At 33.6% G+C, this 22,427-nt stretch overlaps 2 pseudogenes; both read right to left on the reverse strand.

Moving 5' to 3' along the window:
- Positions 1-7,428: 7,428 nt before the first annotated feature.
- Positions 7,429-8,359, reverse strand: LOC106026597 (olfactory receptor 51V1-like; annotated as a pseudogene).
- Positions 8,360-15,813: 7,454 nt separating this feature from the next.
- On the reverse strand, positions 15,814-17,560 carry LOC101789338 (olfactory receptor 51V1-like; annotated as a pseudogene).
- Positions 17,561-22,427: the final 4,867 nt, after the last annotated feature.

Genomic DNA, 22,427 nt, shown 5'->3' on the forward strand with positions numbered 1-22,427 from the left:
AGTGCTCTATTTGTAGATATACTCTGTTTGGCCATAAGTAAAACTGTATTTTTGAAGAAACCTGATAAAACCTTCATTGGTTTGGGCAAACATATAGGACTTATAACCTTTGGTATCCACATTTTAGCATATTTTCAAATAGTTTTCAAGATTTTAACTTATCAGATGGCCCCTAGTGCTTGTTCACAGCCCTTATTAGCTACAACATAATAATCTCTGGTGCTGGGACAGGTGGTATCTGCTGACATGGTATCTGCCATTGAACAGCTTCCTGCAGTCTGGCTAAGAACTGGGCCTGGAGCCAAGAGAAGGTGTGAAAGGATGTCCAGCAAAGGGATATAATGTTGTTCTTTAATGAGCTCTGCCCTGTTTCCTGGCTAGAAAAAGTTTTTCCCCTGCACTAGCATTCCTTTTTCTTTCTTCATTTGCTGCCTGGCTCTTCTCCTCTGTGGAACTCCTCATTGCAGACTAACCACGGCTTTCCCCAGGACATACTTTCCGCTTCCATTTCCCTGTTCAGGGCCACTTGTAGGAGAGAGACTTTCTTTGTGTTTGGCCAGCGGTTGTATGATGATGAAAAATCAAGATACACAGAATCACCCGAAACATCTGGCTTATCCTGCTTCTATTCACTCAGACATGGGAACAAGCAATCAGAGTAAAACACGGTTCAGCTGCCTCCCACTGTAGTGCATGTCCAGGGAAACAACTGACTCTCTGCTATGTTGACTTTCCTAAAACTGACTTTGCCAGCCTTGGTATAACAGCTTCCTCCTTAGTGCTTAGAGAGACCAACTAAGCCTCTTTTCTTCCTACCTGGCCTCCCACACATTTATTTATTTTTATCTTTATACAAATGGGGGCACATAGTCATTTTCCACTGGAAAAGAGTCCTTTAATTCAGTATAAACCAAAACTAAACTCATGAAATTCTCCTTGAAAAGTTTCTTTTTTCTAAATCCCCTATGTATATGATTGTTGGTTGGATTTTTAATATTGTTACAGTGAAAATATTCTTATTATCTTTATGTAGTTCTTACATTTTTCACATTTAATCATTAATTTCCATTTAGTTACATCTACTACAATATCCTTAATATTTCCACTTATCTACATCTGTATTTATCTTCAACATTTTAAGTTTTATCATTTTTATCTATTGTAATAGCCACAGTTTCACCATGTTATAACTCCTTATTCTCAAATGTTTTTTATAAAGCAGCATAACCCTTGTAAAACAAATATGATCACACTGAATTTTTATTTTGAATTTTTGCAATTAAATACACATTTTGCATGATAAATGGTAAAACCCAGTGCATGATAAACAAAGCTTTCTATGATCTGAGCTGTCTCCTTCCTTCCTTACTCCACTCACTGCAGCTTTTTCGTTTTCCTAAAAAGGGAATGCTGATTAAAAAATTTGTGATTCTTTATATTTTTACTGATACACACTCTTCATTCATTGTTCATTGAGATGACTCTTGCTCATTTTCTAGATTAGATAAAGATATTCAACTTTCTTTAACATTCAAAATTTCAATCAATATTTTAATGAATGTAATTTCAAAGTTGGCCCAATGATCACTATGTAGGAGCAGTGGAAGTGAGACTTCAGTTGTGTGTCTGATACTATGTCCAGGTTCACTGTGTCAGAACCGAATTCAGTTACAAGGTACCCATCGTTGTCTACTGGGAAATTGTTTGCTTGGTGTATGGGGAAATCTCATGTAGCTGGGATCTGAAGAATTCTGTCCTTTATATGAGTGACTGTGAGTCTGACTATTGTGAGAGGTAGTATCAACGCGGTAGGCATCAAGCCATCCCAACAACATTTCAGTTTCCTGGGAAAATATGAATTAGGCTAATAGAATACCAATTGAATAGAATAATTACATAATTTAATTTTGATAACTAATTAAACAGGAAATCCTGATTAACTCTTTGATAAGCTATTTCTTTTTCTTTTTCTTGGTCAACATTTTCCAGGATATCATCTATCAGTGCGTTTTTTCTTGTGGTTCCCACAAGCAGAATATTCTGTCCTAATTACATTCCTTAATACGTGCTATTACTTTTGTCTAACATTCTCAACTCCTTTTTCCTTGAATTGGTGTTGTGTGTGATATTTATTCATTTCCTTGTCTCAGTCCTTCCACTTAAATTTTCCTGACTCTTAAAACCTGGGTCATACTTACTGTGTAGCTCTGACTTTATCTTTGACTTGGTGTACACTGCATATCAGTCACTTACTACTCTCCTTTTCCCTCTAGGTCACTTCCCATATAAAGTAATTTGCTGAATTGTGTTTACATTCCTAAGCCCCAGGCACAGGGAGGCACCAATTAATTTCTAAAGGAGTTAAAGAAATAAGATGAGGGCATGAAAACAAGAAGACAGAAAGCCTAGTATTTTAATGAACACAAAGGATATTTTTACATTCACAAAATATGTATTTATTTTATACCAACTCTGCTCCAGGCCCTTACCAAGACATTAGTCGTATATTAGGAACGAGGTAAAATTATTCAGCATTGTGAATGTACATCTTAGAAAATGAAAAAGCAGGGAAGCTCAAGGCCCTATCCTTTTTGAGGCCCCTGGCTCAGTAAAGATCCCTGATGTTTCCCTATGTGCATGGTCATTGTTTTCTCTCCTTCAGTATGATAGCAGGTGCTGTTGTGTGTCCTCTGAATCGTATTGAGGAATCTGCCTTAATCCAATGGGCAATAGGCACTTCCTCTTCCATAAGTAAAACTGACCTCTTGTCTCTCAAGCCTTATCCTTGGGCTGTGAAGTGCAGAAGGACTGTTCTGTAATGAAAATTCAAACATAGTGTCTTGAAAGAGGAACCTAGGAGCTAGTACTTTGTGTCACTTTGAATATTATAAATATGCCGCCTGATTTTGAAGTAAAGGCTTTCAATTTTTGGCCATTTAGTATGATAGTGGCTGTTGGATTGTCATAGATGGCCTTCATTATATTGAGGCAAAGACCATCTATTCCAATTTTCTGTAAAGTTCTTATCATGAATGAATGCTGGACCTTATTGAAGGCTTTTCTGCATCTGTAGAAATGATCATGTGATTCTTACTTTTGGCTTTATTGATATGGTGGATTGCATTTATTGATTTATGTATGTTGAAACATCCCTGCATGCCTGAGATGAATCCCACTTGGTCATGGTGGATAATATTCTTGATGATTTGCTGCATCCTATTTGCCAATATTTTATTGAGGATTTTTGCCTCTGTGTTCATTAGGGAGATTGGTCTGTAGTTCTCTTTCTCAGTTTTGGTCTTTCTCAGGTTTTGGTACTAGAGTAATATTTGTTTCCAGGAATGATTTAGGAAGGATTGCTTCCCATTCAAATTCATTGAAGAGTTTGAGGAGTGTCAGCATTAGGTCTTCTTTGTATTTCTTGTAGAATTCTGTAGTGAATCTGTCTGGGCCTGCACTCTTCTTTGTAGGTAAGGACTTAATTACATGTTCAATTTCATCGATAGAGATTGGGTTATTCAGCAGTTTTATATCTTCTTGATCTAGCTTTGTTACTTCATATGTTTCTAAGAATCTGTCTATTTCTTCTGTGTTATCCAATCTTTGAGAGTAGAGGTTTTCGAAATAGGTGTTGATGATCTTCTTCTATATTTCTATAGAGTCTGTAGTGATTTTACCTTTTTCATTTCTTATTGCGTGAATTTGAACTTTTTCTTCACTTTTTAAAAAAGGATGGCTAGGGGCTTATCGATTTTATTTATTTTTTTTCAAAGAACCAAATTTTTGATTCATTGATTCTTTAGATTGTTTTCTTAGTCTCTATTGCGTTGATTTCTCCTCTGATTTTTATAATTCCCTCTCTTCTTTTGGCTTTGCACTTGAATTGCTCTTCTTTTTCTAGCTGATTGAGATGTAGCATCAGGTTATTTATTTGTATTCATTCTGTTTTCCTGATGTGGGAAATTAGTGCAAATATATTTTCCTCTGAGGACAGCTTTCATTGCATCCCACAGATTCCGGTAAGTTGTATATTTGTTTTCATTTTCTTGTAGGTATTGCTTAATTTCTTCTTTAGTTTCCTCCATGACCCACTGATTACACAAGAGTGTGTTTTTCAGTTTCCATGTGTTTGTGGGAATTTTGCAGTATCTTTTACCATTAAATTGTAATTTCATAGCGCTATGGTCTGATAGCACGCAAGGGTTAATTTCAACTCTTTTGCATTTATTTAAATATGTTCTGTGAGTTAATATATGGTCTATTTTACAGAATGTCTCATGTACTGCTGAGAAGAATATGTATTCTGTTATTGTTGGGTGGAATACTCTGTACATGTCTATTAAGTCCTTTTTTTTCACAGCTGCGGTTCAGTTATTTTATTTCTTTGCTGATTTTCTGTCTGGTTGATCTGTTTCCATTGGTGTCAATGGTGTGTTAAGATCTCCTGTTAGAATTGTGTTACTGCTAATTTGTTTTTTCATTTTGGTTAGTACTTGTTTTATTTAACTGGGTTCTCTGGAGTTTGGTGCACATATATTTAAGACAGTTAGCTGTTACTCTTGGAGTTTCCCCCTAACAAGTATGTAGTGACCTTCTTTATCCCTTCTGATCATTATTGGCTTGAAGTTTACTTTGTATGCAAACAGAATAGCTACCCCTACTTTTTTGGGGTTCCTGTTTCATGAAGTATTGTTTTCCATCCTTTGGCTTTCAGTATGTGACTATCGTTTTGGTTAGATGGGTTTCTTGTAGACAGCATATGGATGGATTTTGTTTCTTGATCCATTCTGCCAGTCTGTTTTTTTAAATTTTTGTATTGAGACATTTACATTAATGGTTAGAACTGTTATATATTGGTTTACTGTTGACATGTTATCTTTCTGCTGTTGCATCTTTATCTTTCTGCCCTGTTTAACTGTCTGCTTTATTTAGTGGTTTTTTCATAAATGTATGTAGGCTGTCTTGCAGTATTCTTTGCAGGGTTGGCTTGGTGATTATGAAGTTTTTCAGGTGTTGTTTGTCATGGAAGTATCTTAGTTCTCCATCGATTTTGAAGGACAGTTTTGCAGGGCACATCAGCCTAGGTTGGAAATCATTTTCCTTTAGGATCTGAAATACTTAATTCCATGTTCTTCTTGACTGTGTTGTTTGTGCTGAGAAGTGTGCTGTGATTCTGATACATTTTCCTTTATAGGTGATCTGTCTTTTCTCTCTGACAGCTTTTAATATTCTATTCTTTTGTTCGATTTCTGGGATGGTCATTATTATATGTCTTGGTGTAGATTTATTTTGGCTATGGCTATTTGGAGTTCTATATGCTTCATTGATCTTGATATCAGTTTCCAATCTCGTGTACATAAACATAATTTTAACCATATAACCATCACCAAGATGGTAAAAGAAAAAAAAATGGAAATAGTTCCAACATAATCTTACACAGTTCCTTTCTGTCTCCCAGTTATTTTCTAGTAATTGAAAACACTTTTGTCTCAGTGTTCTCATTTACCAAACTGAATGGTTCTGACTTATCCTGTAGATACGATCTAAGAATTAACAGCAGGAATTACATGTCCATAGATTCAATTTGCATAGCAAATGACAGACACCCAAAAATATAAACTATTTCTCATTGTCTTCAAGATTATAATAATTTTTAGAATACTAGTCAATCCATCTTTAATAGTAAAAGTATTAATGTTAAAAATAACAACCAATTTGAGGAAAATGTTTCATAATTACATGTGATACATATATTTAAAGCTGCACTGTTCAGAATTTAAACAACAAAGCAGTAAAATACAGAATATTTGTTTCATCTATAAACTTGCCATGTATGATGCAATGTAACACAAATGGATATAAAATTCAATTATGGATACAAGCAGTAACAGGAATAAAACTGAAACAATTATTGAAAGTGTAGTAATCCAAACAAATAGGATTATGTTTTATATAAGTTAGTTTACAGGACCTTCTCCTAATAACAAAATTATACTAGTTACTGTACTAGTGATACCTGGTAATTTGAGGTTCTTGGAGTAAATAGATGAAAAACAGTTTTGAACATACTTGTGTGGGTCATGGAAATAATCTACATCTTCAGTGTGTGGTCATTGAATGAGTATAATGTCACTCAGAGCTCATCAAGTGATGCATCTCTATGTAAAAGGGCATATTACTACTTGCAATTATACAACAATATATCAGCCTTTCAAATACTAGGTAAATTTTGTCCAAATATTTGCAGAAATACGTTAAAGAAATTTATATCTATAAGTATAACGTATCATCCATGATTCACTGCAGTAACTTTTTGTTCTTTTATTTCCAATGTAAAAGTTTTATAATGGTTACCTAAACTTTAACAAATTGAATTGAGTGAATTGAAAAAAAAAAAAAAAGGAGAAGAAGAAGGCGATATCATGAGATTTGAAGCAAATTAAAACAAACAATATATCTAATGCACATCACACATTACCTTTGGTAATTTGGTATATTGTCTAGCCTATATACTTTCAAACAATCTACTCATAATTTAAAAGTATACCTCTTTGACATTCTTGATGGAAAGATTAAATTGGAAATACTTTACACTATTTACTCATAACAATAATTAAGGCTTTTTGATATCTAAACATTGTGGTCAGATATTTAAGTTAGAAAAAACAAAAAGTATGGACTCAAATATTTTTAAATGGCTCAAATGATTTTCTAGTGAGAGTTTTAATTATTCTTATTGCTTGGATAAATAAAGCAATATAAACAGTCTATTTTTTGTACTTGGAAGTTAACTGGTCATTTACATCTTACTATTTCCAGATAGGGCCTGAAGATTTTTGGGTTGTTCGACAAACTGACATCAAGAGTGTGATTTTTATCATCATTTAACTAATTTTTAAATGATTTAAACATTCCACAGTCTATATGATATTATAGTAATTCATCATAACACAATATGTTTGAAATGAGTATCAAGGACAAAGCACCACTGTAAATACATTGCTGAGAATTAAAAAAATGAATTAAGAGATTAATCTTTCAGTAATTACTTGAATGAATTTAATCACCAAACTGTGCCTAACATAATGGAAAGATACAAAAATGCCCCCAAGGGTCAGAGGTAAGTTGTGGATGTTATAACAAATGCACTTATTACATTGTTTGACTTTCCACCTATTGTACATGACTATTTCAATTTATAAAATTCATTATATGTTAAGTGTGACAAGCACATAGACTTATTATGGCCATTAAAAAAGGAAATTATTTATAATGTTTAAACACCAAAGTAATAGAAATTTATAATTGCATATAAATTACTTACCCTCACCCTTCTAATTCCACTCTGTGACTTTAAAATGCATTCACATTTCATCTCACCACATTGGCTCATTTCAAGAAGAACAATCTCTGCGCTCTCCTTCATATCTACTTAGTCTTGATACTGTAAATGATGAGGTTCAAGGGTGGGAAAAGGATGTAGATGTTGCCATGAGGACATGAACGAGTGGGGAGAGGTGTTTTCCAAAGCGATGCACCATGGTCAGACCGATAATGGGAATGTAGAAAACCAAGGCCGCACAGACGTGAGACATAAATGTTTGCAAGGATTTGACTCTCTCCTCCCGGGATGCAATGCCTAAAACTGTGTGCAAGATCATGACATAAGAGATGAGGATGAGCACTGCATCCAGCAGCAGAGTGTCAATCACCAGAGCCAGACCATAAACATTAGTTGAACCGAATGTCTGAACAGGTTGTTCAAATTAAATCTGGTGCAAACATAAAGAGTGGGAAAGAATATGAGGATGACAATAATTTAAGAACTTTAGGCTGATGGTTACAGGAGGACAGAGTAAGAAACTCCTACCTAAGATTATCATGCCAATCTTCATGACTGTCATTTGTTAGGATGGAGGAATAGCATAGAGGGTAGCCAATAGCAATGTAGAGCCCAAAAGACATAGACAGGAGGACTGAGGACTCCATGAAGAACAGACCATGGATGAAATAGCACTGAGCAATGCCAATTCAGGTTGATGTCTTGAATAAATCCCAAGAGTACCCCTAGGACCATGTGCACAGTGGACAGCCCCATGGACAAATTGGTAAGAGCCAGCGTAGCCAGGAAGTAGAATATGGCCTTGTAGAGGCTCAGCTCCATCCAGGTCACGTGGAGCATCAGGCAGTTTCCCAGGAACACCATGGCATAGATGAGGGAGAAAGGCATGGAGAACCAGAGATAGTAAGCTTCTAGGCCAAGAAAACCAGTGAGAACAAACCTGGAAGAATTTGTATTTGAGATAAACATGGGAGATATTAATAACCGATAGAAATTTGTTACAAAGTTAAAGCACATTTCGTAAGGTTTGGCATTAGCGAATCTCACAAGGTTTGGGATTACTCCAATTTCTAATTATGTTACTCTGCTTTGTAGGAAAAAAATGCAATCAAATCCAATTTCCACTAGCACCAGAAGAACGTTTGAAACCTTATGCTTTAAGGCAAATATCTGTTGTCTTAGACAACAGAAATTTGCAGTGCTAGTGTTAAGTGTTGCCAGAAACTTAGTGATTTTTATGCAGAAACTATAGTGTCAGTGGATACATTGGATTTACATCATAGGCTGGACCTGTGGGAGCTCCTGCTAAATTCTTAAGGGACACAATGCATGAGCCAGGGTTTTGTGTCTAACTTGGCTCTCAAGGGATTGTGAAGTACATGGCCATCTTTTTTCTTTAGTACTATAGCTGTAATTGTTACTTCTTTCCAAAGTCCCATGTCAAAGAAATGGATGGCTTAAAATGTTCCCATTTTTAGAAAACAAAAAATTCCCATAAGAAACTGAACAAACAGTGGAATGTAGATTTCTACCACATATTACATTGGCTAGTCCCTTCGTAAACCATTAAAATTTCATTTGTACTTTATATTTCTTCACTATTTTTGGTACCTCTTCATTATATATGAGAATTTTAACTTTTCTGAGTGCCACAGCATTGTTACTTCATATTGCTCACATACAGCATAACATAATGAGTTACTTTTGAACCAGGAGCAATTAATATAATTAAGTAACACTATCTGTTGTCCACATATGTGATAACTATTTCCAGATGGAATAATATTGATTATTCAAACATAACACTGTCTTAAAATAAGCCAGTAGATATTATTATAGATACTTCTCAGCCCTTTGGTTATTGTAGCTCTACATCTAGTAAAGAACAATTTCAGAAATTCTCCCATATCGAGTAGATAAAGTACCGTGCTATGAATTTCTTTGATTAAAGAGTCTGTGGATAACTAGAGCTTACTCAGAATAAGTCTAAGATTTCAGAATTCAAGTGTTTCTTGAGAAGAATCAATGGTTTGTATGGTTGGATAACTAATAATTCTTTCTGACTAGGAGTTAATGGAACTTTTAGAGATAATGCAAAAGTTACAAATGTAAAGAAAATATTTAGATAATATGAACACTTAGGCAATATTCTCAGAATGCAACTGAATACCTGAGTAGAAGTCTTGGAAACAAAGAATCAATAAATAAAATAAAGATGAAAATGACCTATGTGAAACTATAATATTTTTCTCCTTTAGTACAATGGCTCATATTTGACTATTAAATTAGCTGTACTATATTTTCCAAGAGTTTTATTTTAGGTTTTTATATTCTGGAGGAGTAATTTTCAGTTTTTCTTGTTTCATGACTGTGGCTTTAATGCTACCCTTGGGGTAGAAATTGGATAATCTTCCATCCACATTAATTTCCTGAAAGTCCATATGCAGAGCTGGTATCACTCTCTTCTCGTAATTTTTTTTTTTTTAATCAGAGTGGCAGTTGAACCCTTTACACCTGAAGTTTTCCTTATTCGAATATTTGTAACTCATCATTTAATGACTTAACCAGATGTGCTTAGGCTCAGGTTGCCTATTTTTTCTTGGGCACAAATGTAGTTTGCACTACTATTTTCATGCTGTGTTATTTCCTTCCTTTGTTCAGTATTTTACATTTTTATATTGTAAAAATCTTTCAATTTCTTCAGTAGATTTTTTTGCCCTTTCAAAGGCTTTGTGATGAGTCTTGTTTTCTTGAATTATATCTTATTTCCTTATTTGTGCATAGGAAAATATTTTATTACTGATTTTACCTTCTCTTACTTTAATGAAATTACGCATCTTGAGGAAATTCAAAGGATAGTTAGTGTTTTCTAGATACGCATTTTGTCAGCATTTAGAGATAATCTGAGCTAGCCTTGCATATTTGTGTCCCTTTTACTTCTTTTTCTTACCTAACAGTTGTCACTAAAATTTGAACAAGTATGTTAGAGTTGAACCTGTGTCCTCTTCATTTTAGAGGATATGTTTTCAACTTTTGCTTTTGAACAATGAAATAGGCTCTGACTTTACTACATATATTGCTTATTATGTTGAGGTATGCTCCTTCACTGCCTACTTTATTTACAGTTTTTATCATGAGGGGTTATTTAATTCTTGTATACTTCCGTGAATTTATCCTAAAACATATGTGTGAGCAAGTAACAGTGTTGTAGGCTCTGAAGAAAAATCAAACAAAACTTATGAGAGTCATAAAAAACTCTAACCTGGTAAAGGGAAGATTAATGAAAGTTGGGTGATTTTAACAGACAGACAGTTCTCTTAATTTCACATCTTTATTTTCTGTTTTTCTTTGTTTCATTTTATTAGTATATATTTTCAGCACATGCGATTTATATCTATCTTAAGAAATAGGAACATGTATGGACACATTTTTACTATTCATTTAAAAAAAAAACAAATGTAAGAATAGGATGCAGAAGGGAAAGTAAAAAGAAAAAAAAATATGTAAGAAGGAACATTTAATTTTATTTTCTGGTACCATGGATTGAACTCACGACCTTATGCTCCCCAGGCAGACACTTTATTGCCATTGAGCTAAACCCCCCGGCAGGATATTTAGTTTTATTGAAAGTTTATCTGCAGGTGTTGAGAAGATCATGCAATTTTGATTTTTATGGGATATTTTGAATTTATTTATTAGCACATGTTGAAACACTTGAGTCTCTAGTATAAAAAGTACTTCAAAATGTGATATTTTTAATGAGATGATAAACTTGATTTGCATTTATTTTATTGTGGAATTTTGCATTTATTTTCATTGGGAATATTTGTCTGCATTTTTCCTTTTGTGGTATCAGTTTACTGACAAAAGTTTACACAATGAGTTTGGAAGTTATTTCTTTTTTGTATTTTATGGATGGATTTGAATAGAACTAGTATGTAGACAACAATATGTAATGTATTATTTGTCCTACTGGCTTTTCTTGAAATTCTGTTTTAGTGATAGTTTTAATATTTTTTTCTGAAAAAAGGGTTCTAGCTTTTCAAAAATCTGTTGAGCAGTGAACCCACCCACATAGTCATGGGCTGATTTTTTTGTTGTGAAAACCTTGTACTACTGCCACAATGTAACACCTATTGATCTACTAAAGTTTTTTTTTATATTCCTTGGGTAACTTTTGTCAGATCTTGTATAAGACTTTGTCTTAACCAATTTCATTTTATTTTTATATGAAATTAATTGAAATTTGAAGATTTAATCATATTTAGTCAACAATATGACTACAAATGTAATTTCTCACAGAAGCAAGACCAGTTAATGCATTCCAGAATTATGTAAGGGTTGCTTTAAAACTATGACAAAAATATCTCCTTTCCTTACTTAGAAGTTTTTGTTTATGACAGCAAATTTATCTCAGTGGCATTAGCACCCAGCTGGCAAGCACGAAGTCGTGAGTTCAATTCCTAGTACATACCTCCCAAAAGAAAGAAGTATGTAGTAGTAATGTTTAATACTACATTAACACGTTCTAGACGTCCAAATGTTCTGCTACTTAAAATGAACTTCGGCTTGTCCATGAGAAGGACATTAGGAAACTTAATATAGAAAATAAAGTATTATTAGAAGGGTGTGAAAGTAAAGAATATGCCAGAGATTATAAGATAAAATAGTGCAGAGGATGTGTAGGATCAAAACAGAAATTGCTAATGGAGACTCCTAGCTCTTAATTCAGTGCAATGATAATTATCAAAATAAATATTAAGAGAGTAAATGTTTTTGCACTAGGACAAAATGTAGACTTATTATAAAGAAGCCAATCTCCAAAGACAGATTGTCACTAATAAAATTTCCATGCCACTATTAATAATCATTCTACTTGAGAAAGTATTTTTCCTATGTTCCTATGTGCTAAACTTTTCAATGCAGAAAATATAGGTAATGCTCTTTCAGTACTGTTTGCAACATAATAAATGTTACAAGAAATTGAATAATAATTTATAAATACAACAATAACTGTTATTTTCAAAGTTGTAGAATTATGTGGGTTGACAAATTCTTTAAATATAGTACAATGGCAAATGAAATATGCTAAAACAAAGTTATATTATCTTACAAGTGGATGTTGAAAGTGTAGCATTTACTACAATGAGGAATCACTTAATTGAAAATAGAGTTTAAAGGCCTTTACAAACATATAGCGCATATAAATTTATATATATATGTATATATATATATATATATATATATATATATGAAATTGTAAAACGCAAGTACATTTGACAAATGACTCTCTGTTTTAGTCTTTTTACAACAGTTCTGTTATTATTAAAAATCTCTGCTACAGAACAACAAAGAGAATTATAATGGAGGGGAGAAAGTTAGATCCAGAGAAAATCCGTTTTACAAACCAAAGCGGGGGGGACAACAAAACAAAAATAGGCAAACCATTCTAGTTTGAGATGGTGGAAGGACATAAAGAAGGGGAGTAGGGAAGATAGGAATTTTAAAAAGGTTACAGATACACGTTCTCTGGTCCCTCTGAAAACATCATGCTGAGAAAGGATAGAAATCCAATGTGCTTGAAACGCTAAATAGAAGAGTCAGTAATTCTCTGTTTTCTCTTATCTCACTGAAATTCTGAGATTCTTCTCAGAATGTGGGAGAATAATGGGGTAAAAATGAATATGTCACATAGTCAGTCAGAGGGAGGAATAGATCTCCTTTAATTCTCTTCTCTTCCAGTTGGCACAAAGTGACCTAGGAGCTTTTTCTGTCCTGGTATGGAACTTGTAAGTCCGGTAAACTTATGATGGTGTCAGGAGGGTAACATAGACCATGTGGCGATTGGGCCATGAAAATACATTTCAATCTGAAAAGTAGGACAGTGTCGGTCTTGTTTCTGGACTTGTTTAGTAAAAGTCAAAGATATGAATGGCTCACTGAATGCATCTAAGGAAAATTGTCAGTCAGAATTCCACACAGGGTACAGAACTGCCTAGGTTCCATGCAAAGTAAGAAGGCATAACGCAATTCATCCAAGATGCAATAGCCATGTATTTAACTATGAGACTGTAGGTCCAGACAGTTCACTCAGCGAGTCCTCAAAGACATGTGGCTTCCCCTTTAACATAAGTAATACCCAATGTGGGAATGAGTGAGCAGAGAACTGTACAGGAGACAATGAAGCACGTACTGTCACAGCACAGCAAAGATATAATTATTCAAAACATTCAAAACTAGTGATTGACCTTAAGGGAATAGCTGTCAGTTCAGTATACCATTTCATAAGTAGGATCATTGTGGAAACAAAAAGGTAAAAACCTCCCTACATGAAAGTTGCAAAACCTGAGGCAAGCATTTTAGTGTATCATAATACAGGTTGAAAAAAAAAGATCTATTACAGGATATTTTCAATTGACAACTCATTTAAGAGTACACTTATAAATATATAAGTATACTTTTACCCAACATTTTTCTAGTGACTTTATAGCCTTTTCAATATGATTAGTGACAAAACTGAATGAGTATGATTTATCCACAAATTTGCCCTGAAGTGTAAATGTAAAGCTATACTCTTTGCTTCCAAGATTCATGCCATACAATAGATACATGATTAGTTTAAATGGATTATTTTTAAAAATTATGGTGACCATTATTGTCTGGTGGTCTTTGTCTTTATAATAATAAAGGTGTAAGACAGGCAGTGTAGAAGTGAGGTTGGATACAATCAGAAAAGTTCTATATGTACAAGCACAGAGATATCACAGGGAAAACCTATTAACCTGACAATTAATGGGATTTAATAATTATGTAAAGCTTTTAAATATGAATTCCTTCATTAGGAAAAAGTGTTATAATCATGTGATATCTATGTTACTGGTACATTTATTCAGAATCATCAAAACAAATCTAAGATGTGGATTAATGAATGACTAAATACATTCTGTATATGACACAATGGAACCATAAGCAGAGAAGAGATGACTTATGCATGTAAGCAGCAACAAGAACAAATGTCCAAAATGAAATGGAAGAGAAAGATCCAAGTAGAAAACATTACATTAGCTATTATATCACTTAAGTTAGCCTTTTCAAAGGCAAACCTCTACAACACAAATTAGATTATTGGCTGACAAACACTTGAGGCAGCCTAAGAGGAAAGACCATAAAACAGATGTAAGGCCCTTTGAAGGGTAACAGAAACCTGTTATACCTTGACTTTGGTGTTTATGTGATTATAAACTATTCCAAAACTTTCAAAATGTGTACAAAGATAAATTACTGTTTACAGATATATTTTGATAAGCCACTCTAAAATAGTGAATTAGTCATATATAAAAAATAATATTATAGGATAATAAATATACAAGCAGAACTTAAACGTGTAAATTTTATTATTATTCATGATTTACTTTGGTGAAATTTAAGTTATAATGTAAATATTGCAATGGTCACAGTATCACTTAAACACTTTCTATAAAAAAAGTATATAAGAAGTAGGAAAGAAAGAGCTATCATGGGATTTAAAACAAGTGAAACAGCCAAAAATAGTTCCAAAACCACAATGTATTACCTAATATAGTTTTTCATACCACTTAACCAATGTGTATCAAAATCCGTAATGATATAATATAAAAAATATATTAGAAAGAATTGGGAGGTTAAATTAGAAACATTTACGAAGCTTAGTCACAGTAAAGATGCATAAATTTAGGTACTTTTCACTGTAACCTGAGGTTTGAATGAGCTTAGCCAATTACCTGGGCTCAAGTCACTACTTTTAATGACTCAGATTATCTTCCGATGGCCCTTGCTACAGGCATTTCTTAAATACAGACACAAATGACAAAAGGTTACTCATTCCAACACTTGTACTTACAAGCAAACGATGAAAATCTGATCCACCATTCACAGGGTAGTTCTGGGGAAACTCCTGCTTTGGTATAATACCTGTATGCAGGATTTCATTTTGGACAGTTGTTTAACTACTTGTGATTTAAAGAGTCCAATGTTTTTACACTACTTATCCACTATATATTCACCTTGCGGAAATAACAGCATAATTAGGATCATATATAAAACACAGGATTATGCTATAAAAGTTGAAAAAAGACTAACAACTGAGGATCATTTAGGTAATATTTGAAAGGGCTTTGTCACCACAATTGAATGTGCAATAGGTAGATACAAAAATACCCTCTAAGCAAGATGTGAATATTACTAAAGAAACAGCATCATGTGTTAATTTAAATCACAGCATGTCTCTGTAGGTCTTCTAGTGCATAAAATTGATTTTAACAGTATAAAAAAATTTCACTGACACGGTGTTTGGAAACATGACAGGAAAGTACATGTAACATAAAAAATACACAAAATCACTACTGAATAAACACATTGTTATTTACTTGCTACTCTCACCATAGTGACTTCACTTGGTACCTTCTAAATACATTCACATTAAATTGCAAAACCTAAGTTCCTTTCAGATACAAGCAGCTCTGGATTCTCCTTTGTATCTGTTGGGTCTTGATGCTGTAAATGATGGCGTTCATAAAGGCTGAGAAATGGATGTAGATGTTGCCATGAGGACATGAACGAGTGGGGAGAGGTGTTTTCCAAAGCGATGCACCATGATCAAACTGATAATGGGAATGTAGAAAACCAAGGCAGCACAGATGTGAGACACACAAGTCTGCAAGGATTTGACTCTCTCCTCCCGGATGCAATGCCTAAAACTGTGTGCAAGATCATGACATGGGAGATGAGGATGAGCACTGCATCCAACAGGCCATTCGGAGTAAGTCTTGGTACAGGCAGAAGGAGTGCGACAGGACATGAGGACAGCAGTAGTTTAAAAACTTCAGGCAGATAGTGAGTGGCTGCAGGGATAAGTAAAGAACTCCTACCTAAGGCTGCTATGCCAGTGCTCAAGCTTTTGTCATCAGTTAGGATGGAGGAGTACCTCAGGTGGTTGCAAATGGCAATGTAGCCATCAAAGGACATAGCTAGGAGGACTGGGGACTCCATCACGGACAGAGTGTGGATGAAGTAGGACTGAGCAATGGAGGAATCCAGACTGACCTCTTGAGTGAACCTCCACAGGATGCCCAGCAATGTGTGGACGGTGGACAGCCCCATGGACAAATCAGTGAGGGCCAGCATCGCCAGGAAATAGAACATGGGTTAGTGGAGGCTCGGCTCAGTTCGAATAATATGGAGCACCATGCAGTTTCCCAGGAGCACCATGGCATAGATGAGGGAGAATGGGATGGAGACCCACTGATAGGAACCTTCTAGGACCACAAAACCAGTTAGGATAAATCCAGAATTATTTGAATTTGATATAGACATAGCAGAGCTTAATAAACAACTGGAATTTTATTCAGAGATGTTGCTTACTACACAAGTTTTCAGTTTCCTATTTTTCATTACTTATCTGCATTGGAGAAGAAAATGCAATACAACTTCCAGAAAATAAAGTTAAATAAAGCAAAAAGAAATGTACGAAATAAAGCAAAAGAAAGCAAAATATTCTTGGCTCATTATGGCATCTGCCTGCTGTCTAAACACCACTCTTGCAGAGCTAGTGATGAGGATGCTCAAGAATGTGAAATTTTATGCAGAAGGCTTAGTGCTTATTAGGACATGAGGTTTACACTGAGAGTGAGACTTCTGGGAGTCTCTGCCCAATCATTCAGCAAGATAATGCAAGATCAAGCATATGGAGACCGGCAATGTTTGGTGTAAGCCTCAGGAGACTTTTAAATACATAGGTGGCTTTGTCTTCAGTACCACGGCTACACTTTCACTTCTTTCAACATAGTATCAAATCTCAAGCGAATGGCATTAAAGGGCTGAAATTTGCAGGAAATATTTTTTTTTCCAAAACAAAATGTGCATATTGGAATATGTTTTTTTTAACTACATTCTACATCTGCTTGTTCCTCTAAATTCTTTATCTAGTTTGTGCTTCTTTTTTCTTCACTAATTTTCATCACACATGAACTTTGTATCTTTTCTGAATCTAAGAGATTTGTCATATCTTCCATTAAGAGAAAATATGACTGATGTTAATGTTGAACTAAGGACACCTAAACAGTTTTCTGTTGCAATGTCGGTGTTACCATTGGCATAACTACTTCCAGAAGGAATAAACTTGCTTACTTAATTTTAGCTCCACCTTACAATAAACTGAGTCATAAAGGCAGCCTCATACATCCTCACTTGTTGTAGCTACCACAGAATTATTTCAGAAACTCTACCACAATAAATAGGTGGTGCAACAAGATGTGGTTTTTTAAAATTTGATTAAAAGTTTGTAAATAGTGTTTGTAAAAAACATTTGTAGGATTTCAGAATATAAATGAGTCTCACATGCACCCTAAATAATTTAGACAACTGAACAATTGTGGTCTTTTTAACAAGGAATAATTTGTATTTTTGGAAGAATATCATAGCTATAAACATAAAGATAATATTTACATTATAAGAAAACTTAGACATTATCCTCAGAACACATTTCAATAATAGAAAAGCCTTAGTGGAGGGAATTACTAAATCTAATAAAAAATTAAGAAACCCTACATTACACTTGTAGTATACTTCATTTTGAATCTTTTGATGGTATTTGCTACATTAGCTCGTTTGTATGTTATATTGTTTATACTAGATATGGTGATATTTATATTTTGTACATCTACCATATATATTCTAAATTAGTAACGTTCAATCATTTAACTGTATGCTACTGAACTTTCTCCACTTTGCTATTGCCCTTAGATAATCAGATGAAAATTATTCTATCTTCATTAATTCACTGAAAGAACTTACCTAGAATTTTAACTATTTTAATGTAATTTTTATCAGGATGATATGATGCAGTGTCGAATGGTTTTCATTGTTGGAATGTTTGAACTTAATATTTAATAACTGTAATAAATTCCATGGTTCTTAAATTATCTACTTCTTTATCAATGCAAAAGAAGTTTTTTAGGTTTCTTCAAAATTCTTTAATTAATTAACAAATGACTCCCTGTATTATTCTATTATTATCCTATTTTGTCAGCCCAGTCACTACTGAGATCACTTCTCAATCTTGATGATGATTTGTGTATGTATTTTTAGATTGATTTAATAGTGTAGATATCTTAATATTTTAATTATATCTAGTTGATTTAGTCTACTCAGCAGTGTCTAACATTAGTGTACATTCTGAACTGTTCATAATGTATTGTTTTTTATTCCTTCATTAATGACCATATTACTGTTTGCTTCTAATGCCTGGTAATATTTTCCGTGAGTTCTAGATGATAAATATCTTTATTACCTGCTGGCTAGCTTTGTATTCATACATACAGTCAAAAGATCTGTTCCTAAAAAACTAGATTGCTGATTTGGTCAAGGAGTACTTATGTGAATAGTTGAAAATGTACTTTGAGTCAAAAGATTTCCCATCAGACATGATACTAAGTTGAATCGACACTCTAGTGCATTAATCAGGGTTACACGTAAGAAGCTGCTGAGACATTTCTCCATGATCGTGCACTTTTATTGCATGTTATTATCTATTGCCAAGCTACCCACATTCTCTATCTTTTGCTCTTTTGTTTTTTCCCTTATATTCAGCTTATTTTCATCATTCAGACAGTCCAACATGCTCCTTTTCAGTTCCTTGTTAATTGTTTTCATGGCCTTGTAACATTCACATTAGTAAACCAAGAAAATTTCAGTTTATCACTACCTACAGCTCAGAGGCCTCTCTTGTTTGTTCATTTCATCTATGTCTTTATCCCTTTCTTGTCTTTTCATCTACTTATAAGAGAATAGTTTGAATTTTAAGTTAAATTTGGAGATTTTAAAATCTCATTTGCATCTCGCTTCATTGATTTTGAGGCTCTGTCATCAAGGCCATGCACAATGTCACACTGCTTATGTCTCTGAGGTCTGAAAACATTATAGCAGTGATTACATGATCACCTTAAATGTCCATAAATGCTTGATAATGAAATGTAGTAAATGCACAACAAACTATTATACACCTACAAGTAAGACCAAAACTTATCATTTGAAGATAATGGGTAGAACTACATGAAGTGAGATAAACCAGCCTCTGAAAGATATGAAGCACATAATTTCTCTCATATGAGCAATGTAGAAAGAACTTTAAAAGTTGACATGAAATTGATCATCCGTACCTTGCTTATTGTGAGTAGTGTCATATTAAGCCTGGGTAAGCAGTTGTCTTCATTTTATACAGACATTGATTATGCCACACACATACTCAGGACTGACACAACTAAACACTGTAGTGGTTCTATTTTGAGACTATGAGGAACATTCGCATTAATTAATATGGTTGTGCTAATTTGTTCTGCCAAAAATGTATAAGAGTTGCTTTGTTGTACACCCTCACAAACATTTCTGTGGTTTGTTTTCTTGACTCACCATTCTGAGTAGGGTAGGATGAATTTCAGTGTAGTTTTGGTTTGTCTTTCCCTAATGATAATTATATCAAGCACTGTAAAACATATTTTATGTGGGCCTGGGGTTTAGCTCAGCAGTGTAAACACCTGCCTGGAGAGTGCAAGGTCCTCAGTTTGATCTCCAGTAACAAGAAGCACAATGACAAAAAAAAATATTTTTCCGATATACAAAGATACATTCAGCTTTCATGATGAAGTATCCAATGGAATATTTATTCTGTTGTGAAACTTTTTGAGATCTTTGCATAGTCTGGATAGTGGTTTTGTTTCAGAACAGCTAATTAAGATTTCCCCCCACTCTGCAGACTGCCTATTCACTTGTTGATTCTTTCCTTTGTTGTGAAACTTTTTATTTTTATCTAGGGCATTTCTCATTCTTGTTTATTATTTTCTGTACATTAGAGTCCTATCCAGAAAATCATAGCCTACAGCAGTATTTTGAGTATTTCCTGTATCTTTTTTTCTAATGATCCCAGTATTTGAGAATATATGTGTATTTAAGGCCGTGTTGTATTTTAAATCTGCATATACACAGTGTGTAAGATGGAGATTTAGCTTTTATCTCTCGCATATGGATGTCCAGTTTTGCCAGCACTCTGTGTGAAAGAGACTCTTTTACCCAACATGTTTTGGCTCCTTTGTTAAGAATCAGATGGTTGTAGAAGTTCAGGTTTATCCTTGGATCTTCTTTGCTTTTTTCTTTGGTCTACATGTCTTCGCTTGATGTCAACAAAATGTTTGTGCTGAAGAGACTGGTAGTGCATTTTAATTATCAGGTAATGCAGTGTTTCCTGTATTGATCTTTTTACTTGGTATTGCTTTGCAAATTCGGCATCTTTTGTGCTTCCATATAGGTTTTAGGATTTTTTCTTGTACTATGATGAATGTCATTGGTATGTTGATGAGAATTATGTAGAATATTTAGATCCTTTTGGTTATGCATTTTAATCATTATTTTCCCAGTCAATGAACATGGATGATTTTTATCATATTTTATTGTCACTTTCTCTTTATTATGTGTTTCATTTTTTGTATGGAACTTTTACCTGCTTTGGTAGGTTATGTTGTTTTTGTTTCTGTTTTTTAAGCTATTGTGAATAGCATGTTTTCATGAATTCTTACTTAGTACCTTATTTGTGAACAGGTACGCTTCTTTTAATACTATTCATGTTGAAACCTGCTACTGGATCGAATTTATTAATTTAAGAAAGTTTTTAAAAGATTGTCACTGTTTTCTTAATATACAGTCATTTTTTCCTGCAAGACAGTTAAGTATTTTACTTCATCTTTTTCTATTTGTATATCTTTTATATCTTTGATATCTTTTCTCCAAGTTTTCTAGAAACATTGAGTGATGACTCTTTTTTGATTTTAGAAATATACTTTCATGTTTTCTTCACTCAGTATTGTACGAGCTTTGAATTTGTCAAGAACAACATTTATTATGTAGGGTAATATCTTTCAATGTCTAGGCTATGGAGGGTTTTTAATCATACAGTAACATTTAATTTTATTGAAGGCTTTATCTCCATGTGTTAAAAAGTGATCATGCCATTTTTCCCCCTGATTTTCTGTGGTGTCTATAATGATTAGCACATGTTGAGATGCATTGCATTTCTGGACCAAAAACCACTTGCTACCTGTCTATGCTGTTTGGTTAATGTGATGATGTCTGATTTAAAGTTATTTTGTTTTAGATTATTGCATATATTTTCATTAGGGATACATACATCTCATATCTTATCCCTTTCTTCACTTATCTAAATATATTTGAACTATTTTAGTTTCATTCCTCTCATAAACAAGATACTTTGTGACATTTTATTAAATACAGTGTTACCAGAGAATGTTATTGTAACTATTTAGAAGTATTTATTATCAGCTCACAATCATGGGTGAGCAATGAAAACATATATTTGTGACTCTAAAATTTTTAGTCTCCAATGTATTTTCCTCTCTATACCTCTGTGTTCTTCAACATATCTAAGTATCTCAATTAAAGGACTCATTAAAGTACACTATCATGAGCTACAGATGAAGCTCATATCCACTTGTGAATTCCTTAAAAATAATACACTTCGGAAGGAGAATTTCTCTAACCACCTGTATACCTCTTACTTTTTCTTACTGTTTGTCTCTTTCACACATTTGGTCACAATATTCAGTTATTTCATATATTTGACTGTCTTTCTTCCCTACTCCATCATGCAAAAAAATATAAACTCTACATCAGAACAACACTTAAGTTGATTAGCATAGCATCACATATTGATAGATGTTACCTTCACAAAGTCATTGAAGCTGTGTAATAAATATTTGATAAATGAATATATTCTTGCTTCATATTTAACCTCACTGAAAATATATTGTACAATACTAAATGGTTTAGCTTTTACACTCAATTTTATGGTGTAAAAAATTAATTTTAAAAAATTAAGCAATATTGATCTGCAAGGAAGACATATTAACATGAGACTCTTGTATTTTTTTTAAATAAGTTTCTTGGGAGTTGTAGTTCTAATATATAGTCCAAGACATAAAGACATATGTTACCCATTACTATATGTTGATCATAGAAAAATTGATGGAACAAAAATGTTTGG

Source organism: Cavia porcellus, unplaced genomic scaffold, assembly GCF_034190915.1.
Source record: "Cavia porcellus strain 051 isolate PalLab524CR breed Dunkin Hartley unplaced genomic scaffold, mCavPor4.1 scaffold_9, whole genome shotgun sequence".
NCBI lineage: Eukaryota > Metazoa > Chordata > Mammalia > Rodentia > Caviidae > Cavia > Cavia porcellus.